Source organism: Lycium ferocissimum, chromosome 5, assembly GCF_029784015.1.
Source record: "Lycium ferocissimum isolate CSIRO_LF1 chromosome 5, AGI_CSIRO_Lferr_CH_V1, whole genome shotgun sequence".
NCBI lineage: Eukaryota > Viridiplantae > Streptophyta > Magnoliopsida > Solanales > Solanaceae > Lycium > Lycium ferocissimum.
This window is the reverse complement of record NC_081346.1, coordinates 46,614,134-46,622,034: the sequence shown is the minus strand read 5'-3', so window position 1 is coordinate 46,622,034 and position 7,901 is coordinate 46,614,134.

Here is a 7,901-nt window from a genome sequence, read left to right as displayed (position 1 = left end):
ACACATCATAGCACCGAATATATACGGTGCCGGCCCTCTGAGGACTCGTGTTGTAACACGTCGTACTCCGAAATATGGCATAGTGCGCACGTTGACATATTTGCCGGGACCGGCGAAAGATGTAACAACGGTATGCACGAGCCAGTCGTAGGCCAACCATATGCAAACAAATCATCATTACAGACTCAATAGATAAATAAGTAATCAACGCTCGGGGGTTAAGACGATAGTCGTGTAAGTTCTTTCAAAAAGTCGTTAGAACTATACAAAGGAAAGTCTCGGGGACCACGGACGAGTATCAAACCAATCCGAGCCCGCCTATGAAAGTTACGGGCATTACTCGTTATGGAATCTTCTACGAACGTATCGAAAGCGATCCGAGGCCCGTATCCCCATGAAAGTTACGGACATTATTCGACATAGAATCCTTTTGAACAAAACTCTTTATGCAACATTTATTATCCAATCATACAGAAGACACAAGGACCATAACTCGACTATATTAGGAACGCTAACATCAAGAAGTGAATAAGAATCGTAGACATGCTCGGATCTTATGAGTAGAGTTACCCCGAGGCTCGTATCATAGCTTACTTACAACTAAGACATGCCAAAAGAAAGGAAGGGTAAGCTTCACATACCTCGTCCGCTCCCTAAGCTAATCCGAACTCAAGTCTCGGGCTTCCCAAGATCTACAATAACGTCATTAGATACTAACATTAATTATAGGCACTTAGGAATGCAATCTCAAGCTAGCACTTTATCTAGGGGGTCGAGACGACATTTCCCTGTAAATTCAACAACCCGAGAATTCAACTCGGCCAAATCAACAATAATACCAACAACCATACTAACAACATCAATAATTAATTCAAAACGCATTCTAACGTTGGTAACTCTCTTACATAATTTGACAACATTCCATTTATATTCAAATCAACCACATACATTCGAGCCAACATCGACGCTCACGCGTTCAAGCACTAATCCAAGATCAATCAAACGCGAGATTTAAGAACACTTGAACAACATACAATATTCAAAATAATCCAACTAATGTACTACTCCACCCGAAGCCTCCTCAAACTCAATAAGAACAACAACAACACATTTCTTTCTTCCAAATTCATGAATTACACCAATAATCCACACGTTAACAACATCATTCTCATAAATACAAGAAACTATATTAAAATCACATTAACTTCTAAAAACAGCCCACAACGATTACACCTTCAACTTGAACCATTAAACCTTCATTTTCATCATAGAATCCACTAACAACAACAACCAAAATACTAAATAAAATTAGTTCATTCGCCATTGCCACAAAACGACCCGTATTAAACCACCACTAACACACAAATTTCATGATTTTCATCCATTTCTACACTTTACAACATACACAAACCATCCATAACATATGAAAAAGAAGATTAAACCTTACCTTTTTCACTTAACTCCACAACTTGGTTAGGGTTGTAAGTGGTAAAAACGAATGGTTTGTTGACTCCAATAACTACTCCACGTTAACAAGGACCTTCCAATCATTGGAATTGCTAGAATTTTTTTTTTTTTTATCACCTTTTCATGGACCAAATTCGGCTATGCCATGGCCGAATAGCTTCTCTTTTTTTCTCCAAGTTTCTCCAAGGTTCTAAGGTTTGTGAAGATGATGAATATGATTAATTGGTCATCTTTCATCTACATATGTTATGCATCCATGTGGACCATGGCCCACACCACATTACACGGCCACTTGGCCTTTTGTTTCATGAAATGTTAACTTTCCTTAATTCACTTTCAACCCTAAATTTTCCTTAATATTCCATACCAATAAAATCATAAGCAACTTATGCCTTAAAATAAAATCGGAGGTTAAAAGTCTCTACCTCGTATCCCGAAATAGTCTTGTCCTTAACTTATCGCAGTTAGCTCGGAATGTCCCAATGTACAAAATACGGGATATAACAACTTTGCATTTAGAATTGGGTCCTATATTGGACTTTAGTACAGCTTTCCACCCTCAGATAGATGGCTAGTCTGAGCGGACTATTCAGGTCCTAGAAGATATGCTCCAAGCTTGTGTGATTGACTTCGGTGGCCATTGGGATTAGTTCTTACTATTGGCAGAATTTGCGTATAATAATAGTTACCACTCGAGCATTGACATGGCCCCATTTGAGGCACTTTATGGGAGGAGATATAGGTCTCCTATCGGGTGGTTTGATGCTTTTGAGGTAAGGCCATGAGGTACAGATCTTTTGAGGGATTCACTAGATAAAGTCAAGGCGATTCAGGAAAAGCTCTTGGTGGCTCAGAGTAGACAGAAGGAGCATGGGGATCGAAAGGTCTGAGATCTTGAGTTCATAGTTGGAGAACAAGTCTTGTTGAAGGTCTCACTCATGAAGGGTATGATGAGGTTTAGGAAGAAGGGTAAGCTTAGTCCCAGATTCATCGGCCATTTGAGATTCTTAATGGTATGGGGGATATAGCCTGTGAGTTGGCTTTGCCCCCAGGTTTGTCAGGTGCGTATCCAGTCTTGCATGTCTCTATGTTGAAGAGATATCATGGTGATGGTTTATTTATCATTCGTTGGGATTCTGTCTTGTTGGATGGGAATCTGTCTTATGAGGAAGAGCCTATTGTTATTATAGATAGAGAGGTTCCTAAGTTGAGGTCGAAAGAAAAATGTGTCAATAAAGGTTCAGTGGAAGAACGGTCCCGTTAAGGAAGCTACCTGGGACACCAAATCTGATATGCGAAAGAATTATCCACGGCTTTTCACTGAGTCAGGTACTTTTTCCCCTGTTTCTCTTCCTTGGCCGTTCGGGGACGAACGGGTGTTTAATTGGTATATGACGTAACGACCCACTAGGTCGTTATGGAGAGTGACTTGGAAAACTAGACCTCGTTAGGAATTCTGAGGTTGCGGGTGGGCCTGCAGCGTGTTTTTATGATATATGCATCTTTTGTTTGCGTCTATAGAGCCTTGGATTGGTGTTGGGATTATTAGGTGAAAACTGGTGGAAAGAACCTGAGCTACTGGTCAAAATGGACGTCGGCGGGTGTGGGACCGAAGCCGGCGGGTCCCGGCCGTGGCGGGGGCCAAACTTGCGGCATTGCGAGGCCAAGGAATAATGAGTCGCCGCCAGAAGAAGGTTTCCCGCTATCGCGAAGACCGGCTGCCGGCGGTTCGTAGGAAGCCGATTTCCGGCGTTTTATATTCTTTGTTCCGAACCCATCCTTACACAACTCCAAAATATTTTCCAAGAACTCCGGTGGCAAAATTCGAAGGCTAGTGTTATACCCCGTACTTTGTACGTTGGAATATTCTAAGTCGGTTGCGACAAGTCAAGGATAAGGTTGCAATTTTTTCCGATTTTGTTAAAAGTACATAAGTTGCATATTCATCTTTTTATTGGTATGGAATGTTAAGGGTAAAATTTGGAATAAGAAAATTTGGGACAAAAGATGAATTATGGAAATAGACATTTCATGAAAATTTGGGGCCAAAAGTGAAGTTGTGGAAACTTAAATTCATGAAAAGAAAAGTCATGTGGCCATGCACATGACTTGTGGGCCATGGGCCACGTGGCCAAATTATATATGTAGAGAAAGATGACTAATTTAAGTCATCTTCATCACTTGTTATCTCTTAGAAATTTCAAGAAACTTGAAGAAAAATGAAGAAGGAGGAAACGGCCAAGGAGGAAAAATTGAAGGTCAAAAATTGATCATGGAAAAATATTTTCTTCTAGGTTTCCTACTAATTGGAAGGTCCTCTACAACGTGGAGTAGTTGTTGGAGCAAGAAAATCGTTCGTTGTGGTTATGAGCAAGTCTAGCCGTATAGAGAAGTTGAAGGGAAAAGGTGAGATTTAATCTTCTTTATGTGTTTTATGGATGATTGTGCATGTTGTGAAATGTAGAAATGGATGAAATTCATGGAAATATGGAAGTTGGTATGTGGCCGTGTATATGTGTTGTATGTAGAATATGATGAACTAATTTTATTTAGTATATTTTGGTTGTTGTTGTCATGGATTATGTGATGAGAATGAAGGTATTGAATGATTCGAGTTGAGGTTGTAATTGTTGTGTTGTGGCCGTGTATGTGTGGTGTAAGGTAGAAGTGAAGAACTAATTTCATTTGGTATGTTTAGGATGTTGTGTTGTAGATTCTATGTTGTAAAATGAAGGCTTAATGGTTCAAAGTGAAGTTGAAATCATGTGGTACATTTTTGGAACCTAATGTGATCTTAATATGGTTTCTTGTATTTTGAGATTAATGTTGTTAAAGTATGGATTGTTAGTATGGTTTATGAATTTGGAAGAAAAGAAATGCGTTGTTGATATTTCCTTGGACTTGGAAGGTTTCGGGTTGCCTTATGTTTTGGTTGAGTTGTTTTGAATAATTTTGTGGATTGTTGAAATGTTATTGAATCATGTTTGAATGGTTTGGATTGGTATTTGAGCACGTGGGCAATGATGTTGGGTTGATTATATATGTTGATTTGAACGAAATTGGAATCATAATTCGCATTGTGCGAAAAAAAAGTTGTTAGTGTTAAAGTGCATTTTGAATTAATGGTTGATGTTGTTAGAATGTTTGTTGGTATTGTTGTTGATGAATTTGGTGAGTTAAATTCTCGGGGTGTTAATTCACAATCTTTGCCCAATTTTTGTAAATAAAGTGCGAGCTTAAAATGGGATTCCGAGGTGCCTATGACTAATGTTTGGTGTCTAATGACGTGTTGTAGACTTGAGTTTGAATTAGCTTAGGAAGAAATCAAGGTATGTAAAGCTTACCTTTCCTTCTTTTGGCATGGCTTAGATATGGCTAGGTTGTGATATGTTATGAGCTACGGGGGTAATTCTATTCTTAAAAATCCGAGCACGTTTATGAGTCGTATTTGCTTTTGATGTTGGCATTCTTATGGTCAAGCTATGGTTTATACGTCTTTTTTGTATGACTAAGTTTTAAAAAGTTGCAAAGTTTGGTTTTTAAAAGTTTTGTTTCTAAATGGTTAGAAAACTACGAAGTCCGTAACTCGCAGACGAACCGGATCGCTTCGATATGCTCAAAAATGATTCTATGACGTATGATGACTTAAATTTTTATGGGCGGGCCCGACTTGAGTCGACACCCCTCCGTGGGCCCACGACTTTTCTTATGTACTTCGACGATTTTGAAGGATATGATATGACTATTATTCGATTTCAAGTACGATCAGTTTACTTATCTTTTGAGTTTGTAATCATGATTCGATAACATATGATGACTATGATTTTTCGTAGGCGGGCCGGATTGGGTTGACGCTCGTCCCGTGGGGTCCCGCGATCTTCTTGTATAATTACGATGGCTTTGAAAGAACTAAATATGACTACCTTTCGAGCCCCGAGTATGACTATATATTTGTCATTGGTCACGAAATAATGATTCGTATACTTATGATTGATACGTGACTATGGTTTACTGAAGTTCGGTTTGATATGTTCTCGAGTGATATTCGGAAGAAAAATCCCGGTTGTTATTGTCTTGGTTTGAAATAATAGTTCGCTTCGGTTATTCGTTGAGTGTGTAATAAAGATTTGTATGCATATAGCTACTACGATTCGTGCGTTGTATTTATCCTTCACCGGATCCGGCGGTTATTTTCGTGCGCACGATACGAAGTATGATGTGATTAAGTATGATGTGATTTTAGTATGATGTGATATTACGTGGATTCTTCGCCGCGGTATGCCGGTATGTGATATTACCGCTAGATTCTTGGCGGTATGCCCGTATGTGATGTGATATGATATATGATGTGTGACGGAGATACGGAGATCTGAAACTTCCGAAGTATGATGTGTTATGGCGCCCGGATGGAGTGGCAACCGTTCAAAATCACTGGGTCCATTCGAGACCATATGTGATATGATATGATATGTGATGATCTGATGATACGATATGATATGTGATATGATGTGTGATAATATGACGATATGATTCGATTTACCGAGTCCCTCACTAGAGGGCTGGGTACGGTATGTTTATGATTATTATATTATATATGGATCGGGCCGTACGTTCCTCGGCATGATTATATTATTTATGGATCGGGCTGTACGTTCCTCGGCATTATCGTATTATTTATGGATCGGGCCGTACGTTCCTCGGCATTCGGTTAATGTTAGCTCATATGATATGTTTGATTTTCCGTATATACGAGACAAAAATGTTTTTCAAAAGGAAGCGAAATAATTTGACATTCTGATTATCCTATTTGTCTTCCGAACCCCTTACGTATGATTTGTATGTCGGATGTAAGTACTTTGGTATTCGGGTTATAATGCTGCTTTACGTACACTTCGACTTCGGTTGTAGTTTCGCTTTCTGTGTTTTTGGCTTTGCATACTCGCACATGTTCCGTACCTTTTTTTCCAGGGAAAAAAAATTTTTTTTAAAAATTTTTTTTGGGGGAAAACCCCCCTTTTTTTGGGGGGGGGGTTTTTCCCCCCAAATTTTTTTTTTTTGGTTTAAATTCCAAATTTTGAAAAATTTTTATTTTTTTTTTGGGGTTTTTTTTTTTAAAAAAAAATTTTTTTCCTTTTTTTAAAATTTTTTGGTTTTTTTGGGGTTTTTTAAAGGTTTTTTTGAAAATTTTTTTCCAAACTTTTTTTAAAAAATTTTTTAAACCCAAATTTTTTTTTTTTTTACCCCCCTTTTTTCCCCCGCCCCTTTTTGGGCCCCTATTTTTTTTCCCCAAAAATTTTTTTTTTAAAAAAAAAAAGAAAATTTTGGGGGGAAAAGGGGGGGAAAAAATTTTTTGGGAAAAGGGGGGGGGGCCCCCCCTTTTTTTATGGGGGGGAAAAATTTTGGCCCCGGGGGGGGGGGGGGGGAAAAAAAATTTGTGGGAAAAAAGGGGGGGGGGAAAAAAAAAAAAAAATTTTTTAAAAAGGGGGGGTTTTTTTTTTTTTTTTAAAACCCCCCCCTTATTTTTAGGGGGCCCCCGGGGTGTTTATGGTTTTTTTTTTACGGGGGCCCCCTTTTTTAAAAAAATTTTTTGTTTTTTTTTAAAAACAAAAAATTTTTTAAAAAAAAAAAAACCCCTTTCCTTTTTTTCCAACCCCTTTTTTTTTTTTTTTCCCTTTGGTATTCGGGTTTTTAATGCTCACTTTCCCTACTTCACTTCGGGTTTTGATTTTTTCGTATTTTTCTTTGATAAATTCCCCAAAATTTCCACCCACCCCTTTTTTTCGGGGGCCCCTTTCATGCCGCCAGGGACCCCCGTATTTAGTAGGTGTTTTTAAAGGGAAGATGTTCCCATGGATTGGCGGGCCCCATTTTCCCCGGGGGCCGCCTTTTCCCAATGCTTTGATGGGGATTCCCGGGAAAATTGGTTGAGACTTTTTGAGTTGTCGTGTGTTGATATGTCGGGGTTTGGGGCTCCCCGTAAGCCGATGTTTATTATGCATTATGTCAAGAGGGTTTTTTAATCACTATGTCCCATATTCGCAGATTATGTTACGTTATTTTTATTTCTACGGGAATTTTTTGATTTGGAAAAGAAAAAAAGGTATGTTTTTTTGGAAAAAAAAAAACCTTCGGGTTTTGAAAGTTTTTGGGCCCGGAAAGATTTTGTGATTATTAAAAATCCGGGGGTTCGGGTTCTCCCCTAGGTAAGGGTCGGGCCCCTCACACCCCCCATTTAAAGGGGGCAAATTTTAAAAAGAAACCGCCTAGGGGTTGTTCCCCAAAATCGTGTCCGGAGTCTTTTTAGGGGTGCGCCACATTTATTCGGGGGCTACGGGGGATCTAGGGTGGTTACTCTTCTTTTTACATCCGAGATGTCCCTGAGCCAAGTATGGAAATGGGATTTCCCTTTTTATAACTTTTATTTCAAAAAGGAA